The sequence below is a fragment of the Cryptomeria japonica genome, chromosome 5 (genome assembly GCF_030272615.1).
Source record: "Cryptomeria japonica chromosome 5, Sugi_1.0, whole genome shotgun sequence".
Classification (NCBI taxonomy): domain Eukaryota; kingdom Viridiplantae; phylum Streptophyta; class Pinopsida; order Cupressales; family Cupressaceae; genus Cryptomeria; species Cryptomeria japonica.
The window spans coordinates 200,588,195-200,608,778 of record NC_081409.1 but is presented as its reverse complement, the minus strand read 5'-3'; the positions used below and the strand labels follow the sequence as shown (position 1 = coordinate 200,608,778).

The following is a 20,584-nucleotide window of genomic DNA, read 5'->3' as shown; positions in this document are numbered from 1 at the left end:
TTTGCTGCGTTGGTTGGGTCTTGTCCACTGCAACTTGTTTCGCTGCACCTTTATTTCAGACATGAAGTTATTCAAAACTTCAATTCCTTCTCTGGTTGACATGCAAATGTCAGTTTGACTACACTTTCCTCTTTGGAGGGTGAACTCCACCTTTGGATATGGATTGACTTCATTGAGTAAAAATATTTTGCCCATAATATCTCATAATGACTTGTGATCTTTGTTAATTGATCTCCTCTAGCAGCTTTTTGTTTTGAAATACAACCATCTTCAACATGCAAATCATCCTTGTTTGATTTGAGATCTTCCTACGATTTCAAATGTGGTGGCAAAGATTTGTTTTGAAAATTATGATCTTCTCATCTCATCGATCTCCCTTCTAGTTGGATCTTATTGGATCTTTCTATAACTTCAACAATTTTACTTAAATAATTTCTTGAACATAGCTCTAATATAAAATAAAAAAAATAAATAACTTTGATAAATTATTGAACAAGGTTCTAATATCAATTGAATGAAAAGAATAGAGGAAAAAAAATTAATTACAAATTGCCTCTTTATATAGAGGTCTACAGCCAAACATAGAAAAACATGCATGACCGCAAATTCTATTATCAAAAACACTTATTTTTATCTGCATACAAGATTGCACAAACAGTTTTCTTAATGCAATTATTCATGCAAAGTGATGAAATTAATATACCAAGAAAAATGATAGTAAGTAATGAATCGATTGGCCTATTGATGGAAAAAATTCTACATTTCTCATAAATTTAATTATGTTGTTAAGGTGACCTCAAAAAAGGATCAGGAGCAATACCCGCCAGGCGAAGTGCAACACAGATATGTTTCCGTTAGGCAATTCACCAAAGCTTTCCACTCATTTCATGTCGGCCAACAACTACTAGCGGAGTTGAGGGTTGCATATGATAAAAATAAGTGTCATTCAGTCTGTGATACACGTAAGTATGGTGCTACCAATAAAGAGCTATCAAAGGCTTGTTTTGCAAGGGAATTTCTACTTTTCAAGAGAAATGGATTCATTCACATTTTCAAAACTATACAGGCAATGCTCGAAACCTGCAAGTAGATCTCAATTGCTTTTTTCCTAGCGAAAATATATTTCTTATTGTTTAATCCTAAGTTGCTTTCTGTTTGCTTGAACAGCTATGCCTTTTGGCTCTTATCACCATGACAGTGCTCTTCCGGACGAGAATGCCACATAAAACAGTTATTGATGGAGGCACTTACCTTGGTGCAGTCTACTTCAGTCTTATGGCCATCTTGTTCAATGGGTTTTAAGAACTTGCAATGACCATAGACAGGCATCCAGTGCTATACAAGCAGAGAGATTTAAGGTTCTACCCAACTTGGATATATTCATTCTGGAGTTGGCTTCTGAGCATTCCTATTTCATTGATAGAGACCTCCATTTGGGTATTCCTGACGTATTATGTAATCGGTTTTAATCCTTAAATTTCAAGGTGAGGATATCTCTATCATATTTGTGTACTATTATTTTTGTTGCATGATATGTCATGAGCAAATTTGTAAGCAGAAGTTGTAACAATAACTAGAATTTGTAATGAGTAACTTTGTTACACTAAGATTGGATTTTCTAATTCTGTAAGACTAAGAAGTGGAGGTGAATTAAATCACATGTTTCATGCTCTACCATGATTACTTGCAGGTTATTTCGCCAATTCCTACTATATTTTTGCGTAAACCAGTTTGGTTTGGCACTGTTACATCTACTAGCATCTTTGGGTCAAACAATGGTGGTTGCCTTTACTTACGGTTCATTTTCCATGGTGGTCATCTTTTTCGTAGGTGGTTTTGTCCTATCCAGAGGTATGACAGGAGTTGTGTACACAAGAACTAATTTTGATTTGATCAATGCAATCTCTTTATGTTTTACTGATTTTATTTTGAAAAGCAGAGGATATTAACTGGTGGTGGATTTGGGGTTACTGGACTTCTCCACTATCGTATACTCAGAACGCTATAGCTGTGAATGAATTTTAGGACAGAGATGGGGTGAGGTCAGTTTAGTGAAATTTAGGACACGTTTCTCTTCAGTTGGTTATACCTACTGAATTTTGCTTTTGTCTGTCTTTTATCATTTGCTGTTGATAACTTTGGCCTGTAGGGAATGGGTTAAACCAGACCTTAGGGGAACTTGTGTTGACGTCTCGTGGGATATTTCCACATTATTGGTGGTACTGGATTGGCATTGGGGCTCTATTGCGATATTCTCTCCTATGCAATGTCTTGTATACTGGAGCTTTAGCCGTCCTCAAACGTAAGTGTTAGGCTCCTCGGCGATAAGTTTATGCAATCATAGAAAGTACATTTAAGTGCTAAAAGCTGTAAATATTTTTTTGTGCAGCTCCTGGAAAAGCTCAGGCTGTGGTTTCTGAAGAAGCAACGCATGAGAAGTATGCAAACACAAGAAGAGAAGATGATTTGCCAACTTTTGAAGGTAAAAGAAAAGGGTAAAAATATGACCTTTTTAAAATGAAATAGTTAAGCAGTCAGAAGAGAAATATAAAATGAAATAAGTATTTATCATTTCTGTGCATGAATGGGGTAAGAAAAAATTCCAAAGTCTGAGTCCAAAAGGTTTTGCCAGTTGAGAAAAAATGAAAATTACAAATTTTCGTTTTTGAACTTAAAGAAATTGGATTTGCACATAGGATCTATCATAATTCTATTAACTGTACATTTGCAGGACTGGAGGCAGCTATGATGAGCCCCGCTAACTTACCAAAAGAAAAACAGGGGATGGTACTTCCATTTAAGCCTCTGTCTCTCTGCTTCCAACACATCAGCTACCACGTTGACATTCCTGAGGTATGCCAAAGGACCCCAAATGACTTCCCTCCTTAATTCTTGTTCAAAGTTGATTCCATGTTTATCTATCCTATTCTGTAATATTAGCCACAATTTCAGACTGAACCGAGTGACATTCTCAATACTTGGCATACAGAAAAAGAAACAAGATCGGCTGAGGCTATTACATGATGTGAGTGGAGCATTCCGACAAGGCATTCTTACGGCTTTTGTTGGAGTTAGCGGTGCAGGCAAAACTACTTTGATGGATGTCTTGGCTGGAAGAAAATCTGGCGGTTACATTGAGGGCAGCATTAGTATATCTGGGTATGCCAAGAAGCAAGAACAATTTGCTCGGATCGCAGGATACTGTGAACAAAATGACATTCATTCACCACATGTAACTGTTTATGAATCGCTTATTTACTCTGCCTGGCTTCATTTACCAGCTCAAATTGCTCAGGAAATAAGAAAGGTTGGTGTTTAGTGTTTACAGTCTTAGAAATTTCATTAGCTCTTTCTTGAATCCTCATTCAGGGGCTTCTTGTTATTAATTATTTGTATGAAATAAATTATAGAATTTTGTAGAGGAGGTGATGGAACTTGTGGAGTTATGCCCTTTGAGAAATTCTCTCGTGGGTCACCAGGAGTGACTGGTTTGTCAGGAGAGCAGCGTAAAAGATTGACGATTGCTGTGGAGCTTGTTGCAAATCCTTCTATTGTCTTCATGGATGGTCGAATCTATTCTGTTCTAAAATAGACCTTCTGTACATCGTGATAGCAACGTGTTAGTCAAACGCAGCCGTTATTTGCAAAATCGACGGTGTAAAACGCCCGGCGTGTTAGTCAATCCGTACTGCCGTTTTGGAACCAGAATAGATGCGTCCTTCATGGATGAACCCACATCAGGACTGGATGCACAGTCTGCAGCCATTGTCATGCGGACAGTAAGAAATATTGTTGACAACGGACGCACAATTGTCTGTACCATCCATCAACCAAGCATTGATATTTTTGAAGCCTTTGACGAGGTAATTATTTCTTAATGGAACAACTTAAATGACACATATTAAGCTTACACTTTTAGGCTTAAAAGTGTTAAACACTCAGAGTTGATTGATATTTTCTAGGCTTAATATTTTGCTTAATGTGTGTGGTCACACTAAGAATATATTTCTAAGCTTAAAAGTGTTAAACTCAGAGTTGACTAACATTCTCTAACCTTAATATGTTGCTTAGTGTGTGGTTTAAGGTGTTGATGATTGTAGCTTCAGTTAGATTAATCTAACCGATGAAGTCATATATGTGAACACTTGATATCTATCCTTTCATATAGTTTGGTCGATGTATTTACCTTGATTAATAATATATATTCATATATATCATTAATTTAATACATGATTATGAATAATCATGTATAAAATTAATGATATATATGGATATATATTATTAAATATATACATACATGATAATGATCATTATATATAAATCATGTAATTCTGGAGACGATTATAATCATCATTGTAAATCACCGATCTGCCTGTGGTTGAATGATAAAGTGAATCGATCATACCTTGGACCGATTAAAGAACAATATTAAGTACAAAAATCAATAAGTGCAAGCCAAAGATATCTATAGACAAATCTGATCACTTTAACATGGTATCAGAGCCAGTCTAAGGAAGATCCGATCAGATTTGAAATTAAAGATTATCAAGACTAGCATTTGAATCTTAGAAAATCACATTCCTTTCTTCAAAATGGCAAGCAGAGTTAGATTTGAAGACCGTCTTGAAGGAGCCTCAAACTTTGTATCATGGAAGTTTAGGATTATGCTTACTTTGAAAGAGAATAAATTAGACTCATTTGTAAAAGGAGTCATACCTGAACTAGATGAAGAAAATGAGAAACTTCAATGGAACAAAAACAATAGCAAAGCCATGAAGGTATTAGTAGATGCCAACAGAGATCACATTGTTCCAATTATCTGAAAGTTTGACACAGCATACCACATGTTCAAATCCCTTGAAAGCATGTATGAGATAAACAACACCAACAAGGCTCTCACACTGAAAAGACAACTTCATCATGTGAAGATGAATAAAGGAGAATCAATTACATCATACTTTATGAGGATAACGAAGCTAAGGGACCAGCTTTCTACCATTGGTCATCAAATCGAAAGCAAAGAGTTAACAATGCTGGCTCTAAATGGACTCCCAACATCATGGGAATCATTTATTCAGGGAATAAGTGCTCGTTCAAAACTCCCCAAGTTCGATCGATTGAAAACAGATTGTATTCAAGAAGAATCCAGATTAGTCACAAGGGGGATTAATCAAAGTACCACAAATGAAGACATTCATGTGCTGAACTCTCATTCCCACAAGAAGGGGAAGAAAAGGAACTTCAAGAGAAAGAAGGACAAAGGTACAAGTGGAAAATGCACATCTAAAAGGAGAAGGGACATGTCTCAAGTGCAGTGCTTCAGATGCAACAAGTATGGACATTATGCTACGAAGTGTCTAGATAGGCCAAAACCTCAAGCCTCTATTGCTGAAGTTGAGAAGGCTAGCATAGAAAATGATTCTAAGAAACTTGTTTTCCATTCAGCCTTATCAAGCCAAGCATCAACTAGCCTTAACACTTCGATAATTGATAGTGGGGCATCACGTCATATCACTGAATTCAGAGAACATCTAGACAGTCTAGTGAAGAATTCAGATGAGGAAGTGACTATTGGGGATGATACTATCCTGTAAAAGGAATTCGAACCTGCACTATAAATCTAAAATCAGGCATCTTTCTTCATCTTATAGGTGTATTGTTTGTACTTGGGATACAGAGAAACTTAGTTTTCATCTCAGCACTTGAAGATAAAGGATATAGAATAACCTTTATGGATGGGAAATTCCTGGCATAGCCCTAGAACTCAACCATCAAAAGGGCTCATACAATTAGATTTAGACATGGATTCCTTTATAAATTGTGTACTTCTCCCTCTCAAGCCCTAATACACGAATCTACAAATACAAATGAGATTTGGCATAGAAGATTAGGACATCTCCATTTTTCGTGCTCTTCCTTTAATAGAGAAAATGGTAATAGGCCTACCTAAGCTCAAACCAGAATATGAAGGAACATGCAAGGGTTGTTCCTTGGGAAAGAATACAAAAGGGACTTTTCACAATAGTAATAGTAAATCCAAAAATGTAGTAGAACTTATTCATTCTGATTTATGTGGACCCATGTTTGTAACCTCTATAGGAGGATTCTTGTATTATGTTATCTTTGTAGATGATTTCTCTAGGAAAACATGGATATATTTCTTAAAATGTAAAGAGTCTGAAGAAATCCTTTTGAGATTTAAGGAATTCAAATCTCTCATAGAAAATATGTCAGGAAATAGAATCAAAACATTAAGAACAGACAATGGGGGGGAATATACTTCAGAAATATTCAAGGATTTTTGTGTTGATGTTGGGATTGAGAGGGAGCTTACAGTTCCTTATAATCCACAAAAAAATGGGGCGGTAGAAAGAAAGAATAGGACTATTGTTGAAGTTGCTAAAGCCATGATGTATGATCAAAACATAGAAACTTCATTTTGGGCTGAAGCCTCTAGGACTGTTGTCTACATCTAGAATAGTTGTCCTCATTCACTTCTAGATTAAAAAACTCCTAAAGAAGCATTCATTGGGATCAAACCTAACATAAGTCATTTAAGAATCTTTGGTTGTCCAGTCTACATTCATGTATTTAAGGAAAAGAGGTCTAAGTTAGAGCCCTCAGACAGGAAGGGAATATTTTCGGGCTATAGTGAAACATCTAAAGCCTATAAGATCTACATACCTAGACTAAGACTAATTGAACTTAGCAGGGATGTTATTTTTGAGGAAGACATTGCTTTTAGAAGATCCACAAGCACTCATGAGATAGAAGATCAAGAGCCTCCTCAAAATATGGAAAAGGATCATGCTTATGAGATTCAGAGGGAGACTCATGAAGTGATGGAAAATGAAGATCAAAGTGAACCCTTGAATGAACCTAGTAACACTAATGTAAATCAAAAGAGACTACTTTGGGCTAGGAAGATGATTCAAGAAGCTGATAATTATGCAGCACCAAAGGGAACCTTCAGGGAAAGCAAAAGACCTCACAGACACTCTAGTTATGTTGCCTTGATGAGTGAGATCATCAGGTCAGAACCATCCAGTGTTGAAGAAGTTATGAATCTTCAAGTTTGGAAAGATGCTATGACAGAAGAGTACCCGAACCAAAAGGAAAATCAGTGGTGACATCAAAATGGCTCTTCAAAATCAAGCATGTTGCAAATGGTAGCATTGAAAAATACAAAGCACAATTTGTTGCCAGAGGTTTCTCGTAGAAAGAGGGAATTGATTATGAAGAGACATTTGCTCCTGTTGCTCAATATACTTCCGTCAGAGCTATGATTTCTATTGCTACATAAAAGGGATGGAAAATCCATCAAATGGATTAAAAAACTGCCTTTCTAAATGGTGCAATAGAATAGGAAGTCTACTTGGAGCAACCTGAAGGATTTGTTATAAATGAAGCTAGTTCACATGTTTGCAGATTAAAGAAGGCATTGTACGAGCTTAAACAGGCCCCTCGAGCTTGGTATGAAAGCATTGATCAATACCTCTTGGGCTTGGGATTGTTCAAAAATGATGCAGATCCAAATCTCTACTTCAAGGTAATTAGTGGTGAAATGTTGATTCTTATCTTATATGTGGATGACCTATTGATTATAGGCGAAGATCACTTAAATTACCAAATGTAAGCAAGACCTAGCATCAGAGTTTGATATGAAGGATTTAGGTATTTTACATTACTTTCTCGGATTAGAAGTTTGACTGCTGGCTAATTGTATCACCCTGAATCAAGGAAAATACACTATTGACATTCTGAAGAGATTTGGAATGATGGAGTGTAAACCCATGATTACACCCATGGAAACAAACTTGCACAAGTTGAAGGAAGCAACAACAAACTCAAAATTTGCAGATCCCACTCTATACTGGCAGATAATCAGATCCTTGATGTATTTGGTCAACTCTAGACCCGACATCTATTATGCAGTAAATTTACTCAGTCAATTTATGTGTGAACCAAAGCAGATACATCTAGTTGCAACAAAACACATTCTGAGATACCTATGAGGAACTATTGGATATGATCTCAAATACAAAAATGTAGACCTAGATCTACATGGGTACACTGACTCGGATTGGGTTGGAAGTGTGGTTGATAGGTGTAAAGTGGAAAATCGAACCCTAGGTGTTCCCCCCACTCCAAGGAGAAAGGAGGTCACTAGGATTGACGGTTTCACTTAGGAGAGACTTTACATTCAAAAGAGGGGTTAAAACCCACAAGATCCAATCCCACACAATGCAAGATTGAATGCTGAATGAGTTTCAAGGGTTGAAACAGCAAGGCTACCCTCTTTTGTAAAGAATGTAGATAGAAGGATTGAACTAGGAATGCATGTAAAGTAAGAAAGATTCGCTTGTAAATGGAGATAGGGATACGAGATGAAGCTACGGACCTGGAATTAGCAGTAAAATGTCGAGACGATGCTATCTTGCAAGTTTGAGAAAAAGTTGACTGGACGATGGCGTCCGGAGTGCACACGGTCCTTTGAAAAATCTGCGAAACGAAGGGGGATCTGTTCGTCTCTGTACAAGGATTCTAGATCTTCAATTACAGCCGCGTACCTGCAACCTACACATAGAAAAGAGAGGACGATTGGGGGGTTAGGGATTAGGGGTTTGCCTTCAGGTCAAACCCCGCTTTTGGAATTAACCAAGAAATGAGAATGCTGTAAATGTAAATGTTTGTAATGTAATAAAGTACTGATACCTTGTTGTAAGAATGTTTGTATTCTTACATGTGAAGGTGTAATGATGTTGTATGTTGTATGTTGTAGGTGATCTCCTCTTCAATGGTTGAATCCTTGTCTTGAATGCAACACCTAGCCTTGAATGGAGACCTAGAATGCTCAATTGCTTGAAGGAATGCTTGAATGCTTGAATGTTTGAATGTTTGCCTATCGCTTCCGCCTCTTGCACACATATATTTTTCCTCTTACCATCTACCCTTTCTGAGAGGGGAAATGTAGCTTATATACTTGTCAATTAGGGTTAGAAGACTGATTTTTCTGACCTTAGGCCGACCTAGAAATATTATTTTCCAAATTGCAAACTTGAAGACCCGATGCCCAAAAAGAGACCGGGCCCAAAATAGGGCCAGGGACCAAGGGGCTGGGTGCCATGGTCCTGGGCGCCATGGTCCCACCTCTTGGGATAGCAGGGTGCAAGGAAGGATCAGGCCACAGTGCATAAATATGTAGTTTTTGATGTCATAAACAGGTTTCGGGGTCTCCATTCAGGTTCAGTGTTGCGTCGCCATCGTGAAGACCCAAATGCAGTCGAAATTGCAAGTGTTGCAATTTTAGGATGCTACATTTAGCCCCCACTTTAGCGGGAGTATAAGCGTACGCCCATACTTCTGGTAAAGTACAAGGAAACAACATTGAAAGACTTTCACCACGTCAAGGAGGCAAGATACACCAAGCCCCCAGTGGACTAAGGATCTTACGACTTCGATTGACAAAGTAAAAGGGAAGATCACGAGGGAGAACCATGACTGTCAGTAGTAAGGTTCCCTCACTATGAGTCATGCAAGAAAAATACCAAAAATTTTCAAGGCAAAGCTAAGTTGGCCAAGAAATTTTCAAGTATTCTAAAGAGATATGGATGGAGTGTATGCCCCCCTACATTAAAGAGATCGCACACGCCTTATCGGGGGTGATTGCTTTAAGTTAGTTATACACATAAGAAATGAGAAGGGGAAGGAGCACGTTATCACAAAGATTTATCCCCCAAGTGTGAGATAAACCCAAAGATAATAGACACAAAACACAAATCACGAGGTGACTTTGCTTTCCTCAGGGTCAGTATGCTGTATGATAATTCATGTATATCATATGTATGTATGCATAATTTTTCTTCATTCCCCAATCAAGGAAGGTCACCTAGAAGAAGGGAACACATGTGTCTTTTGAGTCAACATGAGAGAGACCAAAAGAGATCTCGATGCTTTGCATCGTCCTCAAGTAGACAACATTAAGGACAACAAATAGAAGAATGAGAATAACACATAGAAGAAGTAACAAAAGAGAGGAGGAGAGAGTTTGCTATGCTAATGAACTAGTCTAGCACGTCATCCACCCCCCGATCTTGCTGATCAATACTTCGGGAAGACAGGAAACACGCTAGAGTAGGAACATCCAACACAGTAGATGGAGCTATCACAAGATCCAAACAAGGGCTATGTTCATGTTCCAAGCCACATTGTTCTTGTCTAGGAGCTAGGATAAGTGCTTTAGAAAATTCGTTAGATAAATGGTTATCAATATCAACAAATTCATATTCACTATCAGAAGCAAGAGAAGTAACATTTTCATCATGAATAACATTTTCATCCATATCATCATCAAGATTTATAAAAATAGGATCTTTAACTCGCACAGGATCAAAACCATCATGCATCTTATGCTTAAGAGATTTTGGCTCAATTTTCGGCTGAGGAGAAAATGGAATAATACTAGCTGAAGGTGTTTTGGGGGATTGCAAAGTTTCAGAAGCAGCTGCACGAGCTCTAAGACGACACTTTTGTCGGCGTTCACGCGTAGAACGATTTCGTCTAGTCTTAGTAGGAAGTTGAGGAGATTGAGGAGGAGGAATGTTCTCATCCTTATCAGTTGGGTGTTTAGGTTGTGGTCTCTTAGGTTGGATAATAGGAGAAGAGGAAGGTCTCTTCTCTTTATAAGAGGAAGGAGGAGGAACTGCTCCATATAAAGGAGGAATATTTGGTTTAGGAAGGAGACCAAGTCCATCATGACGAGGAGGTATAGGTCTACTTTTAGAAAGTTTATTAGACATAGACATACTCACATCCATAGGAATGGGTTGGGAATCTTCTTGAGGAAAGACATTAGTTTTATCTTTCAAAGGAAGAACTTCCTTCTCAAGAACAATAGGAATATCAAGTTTGGGTGTTCGAGGTTCACTTAGAGATAGGATCATATCTTTTTTCCACTTTTGATAAGATTTGAAAAGATGATCACTTCATGGTGGAAGAGATTGGAATTGTTTAGGCCAAAAATAATCAATAGGAACGCCAGCAGTTCTTTCAGTTGGTTTAAAGAGACTATGATTGACAGTAACAACTTCACCATTATGGGGAAATTTCAAACACTTGTGAATAGCAGAAGCAATAGCTTTCATGGAAGATAGCCAAGGATAGCCTAGCTTCACACAAAATTGTTCGGATGATGGAATAATAGCAAAGCTCACATCAAGGGATTTGTTATGGACCTCAATAGGTAATGTAATAGAACCAATTGTAGGAGAAGAAAATGCATCAAATAATTTCACAACCACATTTGTTTTGTCATAGATCACTTGATTCAATTGCAAAGTAAAAAGAAATTCTTCAATAATGACATTAACCATGCAAGAAGGATCAATAAGCACTCCACGACAAGGTGTATTCTTGACTTTTGCAACTATATATAAAGGACCATCAGGTGCCCTGATAGTTTCACTAGAATCAAATGTGATGAAAGGTTCTTTAGGGATTTTCTGTTGCTCTACAAAGTTAATCACATTCGGAGTCATAGACACAAGACCATCAGGTGAGAAAGAGGAATCATTAGTCTCAACCACATTAGAGGTATGAGAAGGTAATGGATCAGTAAAAATCTTAAGATTTTGGTTAGGAAGAGCTACAGATGTGTTGCCTTTATCATTCACACCTGAGACAGAGATAGTATTATTATCAATCAAATCTTGAATTTTACCCTTTAAAGCAAAACATTTTTCAGTATCATGCCCAGGTTGATGATGAAATTGACAAAAAGATTTGTTATCAAAATAGGGTGAATTAATCTTTGTAGGATCGATTTGCTTTATAGGAGGGAGAGTAAGCACATTTTGTTCCAATAACTTATTCATAATACTATGCAATGATTCATTCAAAGGAGTAAACTTTCTCTCTTTCTTGAAAATCTTAGAAATAGGAGGCACACCTGATGCTGCATTCACATTGTTGTTGATTATGTTTTCATTGAACTTAACAGACTCTCTGTTCGGTTTAAACTTCCCAAATGGTTGCTGACTACTATCACCCTTATCACTCGGAGCCATAGGATTTGCTTGTTCCATTTGACTCACAGTCAGTTGATAATTGTGAAGAGTTGCACACAATTGTTGGAAAGAAGTAAACTCAGAAAACAGAAGTTTTTCTCTAATATCTTTTTGTAAATTAGAAATAAAGATTCTTTGAATATCATTGTCAAGTACTGGAAAAGAAATCTGAGCACACAAATGCTTATATCTACCAATGAAATCAGTCGCTTTTTCTTTAACACCTTGTTTACAATGCATTAAATCAATCAAAGTAACTTTAAGACTTATATTGTTTTGAAATTGTTGAATAAAAGCATTTGCAAGTTGTTGGAAAGAAGTAATAGAATAGGAAGGCAATGAGCAATACCATTGTAGAGCCTTATCTCTTAATGTTCTAGTAAACAGTTTTGCAAGCAACCTTTGGTCATGAGCAAAATTGGTACATATTGTTTGAAAGTTCTTAACATGTGTTAGAGGATCACCTTTACCATTATAAAGCTCCAACTGCAGGATTTCAACATGCTTAGGGGGGATAGCTCGAACAATGTCAAGAGAAAGTGGGCTCGCAACATCAAATGTGGGCACACTAAACTTAGATTGATTCATAGAGGCAATTTGTTGCTGTAAAGAAGAGACAGTTTGTGCAAGATTGTTAATGGTCACTTCAATCGAAGAGTTCATATTAGACATGTTAGATTGTGATGGAGGTATTATGTTATTGAAAGAAGGTATTGATTGAGAGTAAGGTGGCGGGACACTATGATAGTTAGTCATAGGAGATGATTGGAAAGAAGAAACACTACAAGGAGGAGTGGAATGGTTGAATGAATTGCCCCCTTGCGTCATGTTCATTTGTGGAGATGTAATAGGGACACTCATTGAAGGAATGAATGAAGAAGTCGGATTGTATGAAGGAAGAGGGTTGATTGAAGAGGAAGGATTGCCCCCATGACTGGTGATCATAGGTGGAATGTTTTGTATTGAAGTAGTCATTATGTTTGATGTAAAAGTAGGTATACTAGCAATAGAAGTTGTCAAAGGAATAGAATGATTGACTTGAGTAGGAGGTTGTGTATAACCTAAAGTTTCAGCACAACTCTTCATAGGCATCACATTCGAATCCATGATGTGTGCAATACCACGCAAAATATCAATTCCATTCTTATCACTTTGAACCATACGTTTTAGACCCTCAATTAATGAAAGAGCTTGACTGTCGGGATACTCTTGAGACATCCATTGCTGAAAATCGTCAAATTGGTTATCCAATTTTGAAATTTGTTCTACAGAAAACTCATGGAGAGCTTCTTCATCATTAAGAGGATTAGAGGAATTACCCGTGTCCTCGTTAAAGAGGCCATTCAAATTAGGTTCCATCTCCTCGGTACTTAAACCTTGGAAAGACTTAATTCTAAGGCTTCGTCTAACGAGAATAGTGTAAGTAGGGCTTATTGTTGTGAAACTCATGCACTAGAGACGGAGAGAAGATTTTGAATTTAGAGGTAGCAAATTTCAATAAAATCAACCAACCTCCTAGATTTAAGCTATTAAATGCAATCACGACAGTCTCCCGAAATTTCAGAAAAAATGTCAGGGACCGTGGCGAATGGAGTGCACATGGTCCTTGCAACTTTTTTTGAAATTTTCAGGGATGAAAGTTATGATGATTTTAAAGCTAATCTGAAAAAATTGAGTGATTTTACGATTTGTAGATAGGCCAAATTAAAGTTGCAATCTCAAAATTGAACCCTACCAAGATTGTTGAAAAATGCAAAATTTGAAGTTTGAAAAAGAGAGGGAAATTGAAATTTTGAATTTTATGATTTTAGAGGGAATACTGAAAGCAATGCAAGCTTTGAAATTTTAAAAGTTGACTCAATTTCATGCAAAATTCAATTTTGAAAGCAGAAATCAAAGTTGTTGCAATTAAACACTTAATTTCAAAAGTCACAAATTGCAAAAATTTGAATAAAGCACTGAAACTTTGAATGAATGCCAACACACTTTTCAGATTTAGGACAATAAGAAACACAATTTTGACACAAAATTTCAATTTCAACAATTTTTGAATGATTAGAAGCCTTAATCCAAACAATCACTAGACCAACTTTGACTTTAATTTTTAAAGTGTTAGAATTGATGAAATCAGCCAAGATTCTGGATTTTAGCAGAAAAATACAGTAAGATCTAGCTCCCGAAATTTCAAAAAAAATGTCGGGGACAGTGGCGCTCGGGGCGGTCCTCGCAACTTTTTTCAAAATTTTCAGGGATGAAAGATATTATGATTTTGTTGCGGAATCCAAAGTTATAGCCGATTTGGAGGTGTTCTGATTAGTGAAATTATCGGTCAAAGGTTGAATCAAGAGGGTTTTAAAAATTAGGGTTTTGACACTTAACAACTTAATTTTCAGAATTAAAGCACAAATATGAATTGATAATTTGCAATAGAAGGGTATATTTGAAACAAGCATTAACAATTAAACATTTCACAAGCTCAATTACTACAAAGAAAATTTAGGGTTTTTATGCAATTAACCTCTAAAATTTGCAAAAGATCAAACATGGAAATGTAATTAAGGAAGCAAATTTTTCAGATCTAACCATGAATAATCAGAATTAGGATGTTCATGTCGGGTTCACCAAAATGTAAAGCGAAAAATTGAATCCTAGGTGTTCCCCCCACTCCAAGGAGAAAGGAGGTCACTAGGATTGACGGTTTTCACTTAGGAGAGACTTTACATTCAAAAGAGGGGTTGAAACCCACAAGATCCAATCCCACACAATGCAAGATTGAATGCTGAATGAGTTTCAAGGGTTGAAACAGCAAGGCTACCCTCTTTTGTAAAGAATGTAGATAGAAGGATTGAACTAGGAATGCATGTAAAGTAAGAAAGATTCGCTTGTAAACGGAGATAGGGATACGGGATGAAGCTATGGACCTGGAATTAGCAGTAAAATGTCGAGACGATGCTGTCCTGCAATTTTGAGCGAAAGTTGATAGGACGATGGCGCCCGAAGTGCACACGGTCCTCCGAAAAATCCGCAAAACGAAGGGGGATCTGTTTGTCTCTGCACAAGGATTCCAGATCTTCAATTACAGTCGCGTACCTGCAACCTACACATAGAAAAGAGAGGATGATTGGGGGGTTAGGGATTAGGGGTTTGCCTTCAGGTCAAACCCCGATTTTGGAATTAACCAAGAAATGAGAATGCTGTAAATGTAAATGTTTGTAATGTAATAAAGTACTGATACCTTGTTGTAAGAATGTTTGTATTCTTACATGCGAAGGTGTAATGATGTTGTATGTTGTATGTTGTAGGTGATCTCCTCTTCAATGGTTGAATCCTTGTCTTGAATGCAACACCTAGCCTTGAATAGAGACCTAGAATGCTCAATTGCTTGAAGGAATGCTTGAATGCTTGAATGTTTGAATGTTTGCCTATCGCTTCCGCCTCTTGCACACATATATTTTTCCTCTTACCATCTACCCTTTCTGAGAGGGGAAATGTAGCTTATATACTTGTCAATTAGGGTTAGAAGATTGATTTTTCCGACCTTAGGCCGACCTAGAAACATTATTTTCCAAATTGCAAACTTGAAGACCCGATGCCCAAAAAGAGACGGGGCCCAAAATAGGGCCAGGGACCAAGGCGCTGGGCGCCATGGTCCTGGGGGACTAGGGCACTGGGCACCATGGTCCTGAAGGACCAGGGCATTGGGCACCATGGTCCCACCTCCCGGGACAACAGGGTGCAAGGAAGGATCAGGCCACGATGCAGAAATATGCAGTTTTTGATGTCATAAACAGGTTTCGAGGTCTCCATTTAGGTTCAGTGTTGCATTGCCATCATGAAGACCCAAATGCAGTCGAAATTGCAAGTGTCGCAATTTTAGGACGCTACATTTAGCCCCCACTTTAGCGGGAGTATAAGTGTATGCCCATACTTCCGGTAAAAAACAAGGAAACAACATTGAAAGACTTTCACCACGTCAAGGAGGCAAGATACACCAAGCCCCTAGTGGACTAAGGATCTTACGACTTCGATTGACAAAGTAAAAGGGAAGATCACGAGGGAGAACCATGACTGTCAGTAGTAAGGTTCCCTCACTATGAGTCATGCAAGAAAAATACCAAAAATTTTCAAGGCAAAGCTAAGTTCGCCAAGAAATTTTCAAGTATTCTGAAGAGATATGGTGGAGTGTATGCCCCTTACGTTAAAGCGATCGCACACGCCTTATGAGGGGTGATTGCTTTAAGGTAGTGATACACATAAGATAGGAAGATTATAAGGTAATGATACACCAAAAGTGTGAAACTATCATTACCTTATGTGTATCAATTGATAATTCAGAATACTCTCTATCCAACATTATAAGGTAATGATAGTTTCACTCGGATTGGGCTGGAAGTGTGGTTGATAGGAAGATCACATCAGGATGTTGCTCCAGCTTAGGATTAGCTATGATCTCATGGATTAGTAGGAAATAATCCTCAGTTGCATAGTGCTCCATAGAAGTTGAGTACATTGCAACCTCTATGAGAGCAAGAGAATTAGTATGGCTAAGGAAATTACTTTTAGGATTGTTTGGTAAATCTTTGAATCCTACTATCATCCATTGTGACAATCAGAGTTGCATAAAACTTTCAGTGAATCCAGTGTTCCATGATAGATCGAAGCATATTGAGATTCCTTATCACTATGTTAGAGACATGGTAGAAAGGAATGTGATTCAAATGAAATATGTTAGTACAAGTGATCAAACATCAGACATTCTCACCAAGCCTCTCTCCATGACAAAGGTTGAACACTTTCGGGATAAACTTGGTATGGTTGAAAATGTAAATTAAATTTGAGACTGAGTCTAAATTATTTAAATTATTTGTACTAATATTTAAAATATGTTTAATATGTAACCTCTTTTATTGGACCATGTGTGTGACTCCATGACTTCATGGACCCCCTATGAACATTGTTGAAAGGTGATGACTTTTCAATAATGAACACTTGTAATTGGTTGATATTGTAAGGTGACGACTGTACAATGATCAACTTCACTATCATGATGGATATCATGAGACTTGATATCCATGGACATGTCATGATAGTTAGTATCTCTGAGGATATTATGGTAGATATCATGAGACTTGATATCATTAAATAAACCAAAATGTTTTTTTAAGAGATAGTCATGGTGGATATTGTGTGACTTAATATCCGTGGATATGCCATGATCTGATATCCTTATGGTAGACATCATGAGACATGATGCTAGTGCACATACCATAAATATGGATATTTTGTGAGTTATGGTGAATATCATGTGACTTGATATCTTTTGTGTTCTTGCCATAAACTCCAGATATCACGGTGAGGTAATATCTCTTCCTCTACACAATAAATGAACTTACTGTGTTTCATTCTTGGATAGATTTAATCCTCCCTAGCTAAGAGGGAGTGTTGATGATTGTAGCTTCGGTCAGATTAATTTAACTGATGAAGTCATATATGTGAACATTTGATATTTATCCTTTCATATAGTCTGATCGATGTATTTACCTTGATGACGTTAATCATAACAATAATCATGTATATATATTTAATGATATATATGGATATATATAATTAAATATATACATACATGATTATGATCATTATATAACTCATGTAATTCTGGAGACAATTATAATCATCATTGCAAAACACCAATCTGCCTGTGATTGAATGATAAAGTGAATCGATCATACCTTGGATCGATTAAAGAACAATATTAAGTATAGAAATCAATAAGTGCAAGCCAAAGATATCTATAGACAAATCTGATCATTTTAACATAAGGTTGGCTCTTGTTAATTGATCATGATGAATTTTTATTATCCATATTTAATCAAATTTCATGATTCATCATCTTGAAAAAATTGATACATCATAAGAAAGTTAATAATATTAATATTTACGATCAAATTCCATGATTCATCATTCTAAGAAAGTTAATTATTATTATTATGATTACTGTGAACTGTCGGTATGTTGTGGTGAACCAATTGTTTGGTAAACTCTTTCAACTGCAATGGCTATTTCTCATACAACCAACGAATAGTATTGCAGCTTCTCTTCATGAAACGAGGAGGCCGAATCATATATGCGGGAACATTAGGTTCACATTGTAGCCAACTCTTGGACTACTTTCAGGTACAATCAAATAATAATTCTTTTTGAAATCAGTTTTCTTAGAGACATTAGAATTTCTATAGTTTGTAATGATTATTGTGTTTTATTTTTGAATTCAATTATATAGATTTTATTTGTATAAATATTTAAGAACATATTCCATAATCTATAATCAAAATGAAAGAACTGTAAAAGAAAAAGTTGATACAAGAGTTGAACCAGACGCCAACTATTATAAGAAAAAGCCAACCGCTTATGATGCTTTTATGCAGTCTATTGATGGGGTTCCAAAAATGGAGGAATGAGTCAATCCGGCAACATGGATGTTAGATATAACCTCCCCAGCAGAGGAACTTCGGCTTGGGATTGATTTTGCTGAGATCTATCAGAAATCACGATTGTTTCAGTAAGTGTGATCTATTCTATACTACATTCCTACCAGATTTTGCTGAAATCTATCAGAAATCTTGTATTACTAAACAAAAGTAAATATACCTTGATTGCTACGTCTACTGACAAATTGCTCTAGATAAGTTGCCATTTATGATAAATATTGAATACTGTCTGCGTTTTCCTATCTGCTGTTACAATTAATTTTCAATCTAGTTTAATGAATAGGGTCACTTTCAAATCATTAAAATTAACATCATATGATGCAATTAAAGATGAGATGATTTGGTTGTTTCCTATTTATTGCAGGGAAAACATGGCCATAATAGAAAGGTTGAGCTGTCCCCTTGGGGATTCAGAAGACCTCAATTTCCCTACACGATACGCTCAGCCTTTGCACAAGCAATTCATAGCCTGCTTGTGGAAGTAGCACTGGTCCTATTGACGCAATTCACAATACACAGCAGACCGCTTTTTCTTCACAGTTTCGATCTCGTTCCTTTTGGTCCCATCTGCTGGGGTCTTGGCTCAAACAGGTTTTGTTAAATGATTTGCAGAAGCGAAAGCATGAGGATTTGTTGAACGCTTGGGATCGATGTTTGCATATGTCCTATTTATTGGAGTAACAAATGAAATGACTGTTCAACCTGTTGTTTGGCTTGAAAGGATGGTCTTCTACCGTGAGAGGGCCGCTGGAGTGTATTCGGCACTAACTTATGCATTGGCTCAGGTTTGTCCTGATTTTGGTATGTTTTTTCAATTGGAAACACTCTTTGGGGTAACTTTCAAGGAAACCCTCAGCATAAATTCTGGAAATCAGTGAACTTGAGATATCATTTTTGTCCCTGCAGGTAACAATTGAGTTTCCGCATGTGTTTACTCAAGCACCCTTGTACAGCTCTGTGGTGTATTCCATGGCGACCTTTGAGTGGAGGGTGGTGAAATTTATGTGGCATTTCTTCCTCATGTTGTATTGTACCTACCTCAGCTATACATTCTCGGGAGTTGTTTCAGTGCCTGTCCTGGTGTTGTGGATTCTCTTCTCAGGCGCCATGATTTCTCGCACGGTAAGTACCTTGGTTTTTTCTCTTAATAAAAAATGACTCTAAAGAAGATGCAGCAACTGATAGGTTGTGGTGGTAACAATCACAGAGGTGTCCTCCATGGTGGAGATGGTTTTTCAGCGCCAATCCAACGGGATGGTGCCTCTATGGTCTCATTGCTTCGCAATACGGAGACGTTGAGACTAGTCAGAGATGTCTGTGAAGCATTTTGTGGAGGAGAATTTTTGGGTATCATCGACAAAATTTGGCCAGCGTGGAATGGCAGGATTTTCTGTTTTGTTTGGCCTTGTATTTGCCTTGGGAATCAAGCTTTTCAACTTCCAAAACCGGTAGATGTTAATAGTTGAAGGCTAATTCTCAGCCACCCTTAAACCTCACACGCATTAAGTGATATATTAAGTTTACTACATATTAGTAATATATTGAGTTTAGAAAGTGTTAGTCAATTTTGAGTGTGTGACATTTTTAAGTCTAGAAGTGTATTCTTAGTGTGACTATATACATTAAGCAACATATTAAGCCTAGAAAATGTTAGTCAATTCTGAGTGTTTAATACTTATAAATTTAGTGTGTGGTTTAAGCAAGGGATAAATGCTATAAAAAATGTATAATCTAATGTTAAATGTAGGCCCTCCATTTAAAAGTCCGCTTTTCTTCATTTTAAAAAGAAAATTTTAAATATTCACCTGTATATTTGTAAAAAAATAAATATAAAGCATTTTTTAAAATATGTTCTATAATATTAAATTCATATGATAATATTTTTATGTTTATCATTGTGTGAAAGAGGTGTTTCTTAATGTGATCTTAGATTCTAGATGTTCTTCATATAAAAGAAAAAATGGACAAGATGAACATTGTATAATTCAATTTGTAATTTTGAAAATTTAAATTTCACATGATTGACATAGG

The 20,584-nt window shown here is 36.8% G+C and overlaps 1 pseudogene; it reads left to right on the top strand.

Moving 5' to 3' along the window:
- Window positions 1-711: 711 nt before the first annotated feature.
- LOC131072814 (pleiotropic drug resistance protein 1-like) lies at window positions 712-20,005 on the top strand (annotated as a pseudogene).
- The last annotated feature ends 579 nt before the right edge of the window (window positions 20,006-20,584 follow it).